Source organism: Lactuca sativa, chromosome 1 (assembly GCF_002870075.4).
Source record: "Lactuca sativa cultivar Salinas chromosome 1, Lsat_Salinas_v11, whole genome shotgun sequence".
In the NCBI taxonomy this organism is placed as follows: domain Eukaryota; kingdom Viridiplantae; phylum Streptophyta; class Magnoliopsida; order Asterales; family Asteraceae; genus Lactuca; species Lactuca sativa.
The window spans coordinates 138,844,521-138,846,487 of record NC_056623.2 but is presented as its reverse complement, the minus strand read 5'-3'; the positions used below and the strand labels follow the sequence as shown (position 1 = coordinate 138,846,487).

General features: G+C 29.8%; 1 long non-coding RNA gene across 1 annotated transcript; it reads right to left on the bottom strand.

Annotated features, from left to right (window-relative positions):
• On the bottom strand, positions 1 to 1,967 carry LOC122195482 (uncharacterized). Its single transcript, XR_006185740.2, has 4 exons — positions 1,657 to 1,967; positions 933 to 1,067; positions 428 to 517; positions 1 to 347 (listed from the first exon to the last, which is right to left on the bottom strand). It is a non-coding gene; the product is annotated as an uncharacterized LOC122195482 (long non-coding RNA).

Below are 1,967 nucleotides of genomic sequence, written 5' to 3'. Positions count from 1 at the left end.
CATACTTTAGTTTCGGTAATACAGTAATGTTTTCTAATGATATCAACTTATTTACATTACATTTCTTTAACAATTCTAAGAAATGGAAATATACCTGACAGTAACAGTAACTAAATCAATAAAAGTACGCTACTATTGATCGCATTCAACTTCATATACATTTGGCAGTTGTTTTAAGCAGATTGCAGCTTTTAATTGGACTCATTTATTCTTGAATATACATTCTAGTTGTCAAAATTATCTAACAAGAGCCGAAATTTTGTAAAATAAAGCAAGAGCTTTTAGCAAACCTCGGCTTTCTACAGAGCATGAATGGTGTTGTGAATTTTAGTCTACTGTTTCTGAAGCTAGAAAAAATATCCAAATAAAATTAAATTTTGAAAGAAGAAATAACAAAGTTAAAATTATAATAATAATTAGTAGCTACCTTCTCAAGTTTATTATTTAAATATGACTCTTTCTCTTCTCCTTTAACTCCAGGTTTTCTTTTTGTTCTTCGTTAGCTGCCACCGACCACCTAAGAAGAGGATAGTAGTTAGAATGGATATTGAATTTCAATACAAAAGAATAAAATCCCTAACTATATAAGTACTAATAACAAGTGAAGATATCGAGTTATAAAATCGAATCTCACAAAAATTTTGTTATTTTTTGAGTTAGTTCAAGTCTCCCGTGTATCCGAGATGAGATGAGAGGATCTAATGATGGCTAAAACTCATGCTTGTAACTGGGAATGCATAGTTATAATTTTTTTTTGAAATAAATCTCACTTCCAACAAAGATTAATCTCATCAACAAAGTTAAGAGATAAATTGCTCTATAAACATAAAAAGTGAGATAAAGTAGCAAGTCGTATCAGCGGAAATCAAATTTGTTATTAGTCAACTCATTCATTAATCTTTTAGGTAAGTATTATTATTTCCGTCCTCTACCTTCAGAATGAGAAGCTATGAGACTAAGATGCTATTCTACACCACATGAGTTAACAAAAACGTCCAATGGATAATCCCTTCCACTTAACTTCCGTAATTAGTGTGTGACACTAATACTCCATTTTATCAGCAGCCCTATACAAAGAAAAAGAAAATAATTTTATCAAACATTTAAGAAAAAGTCTTAATACTATTCAGAATATTTATCCAAAACGTTTAAAATAATAAAAATACCTTTCATCAAACTATTGTGGACAAAGCAAACACCTGGGAGGAATGTCTAAAACAAAATTCATAGGTATGCTAACTATTGCAACCAAAACAAACAATTACAGTTTAAAAAAACATAACTTTGTATTTTATTTAGAAAATAAACCTAATACAACTATTTACTGTTAAATAATGCTTGAATAAATAACTAAAAACAAGTTTAGTAGACATGAAAAGACATACACACGATCCTAAACCAAATAAAAATTAAAAAACTTTAAAATTAAATATAGACAAATAAAAATATATTAGAGCCTATACATACATGTATATATACGAGCACATATTCATATAACAAATTCAACATCATCAATAAACATCCACCATCATGAACTAGCCGCATCAATTGTGAAGAAAATGAAAAAAAGATCCCCCACTCCTCCATCTACTAATAAAAAATTAAATCTATTATGAAAATTAGAGTAAATCACATAAAGAAAGTAAACATGAATACATTTGTTGAAGCATGAAGTGACCTCGGCGGCTAAAGGCTTTTGGGAGTGTGCAAAGGTTTTTTTTTTGATATGGCTATGCAAAGATCTTTTAATGTTGGCGATGCAATGAAGTCTCTTTTGGATGATATGCAAAGAACTTAGTTGATTGTTAGTTGATTGAAGCTGACTATGCGAAGAATGGAGTTTAGGAGTATATGCAAGGAGTAAATGGTGTTTTGTCTTTTGGTGTTGCGAATAACAAGTACAACACTCAGCTTTTTCTAACTTTGAGTGTTAATTTGGTAGATGTTTGTCAGGCATGACAAGCATG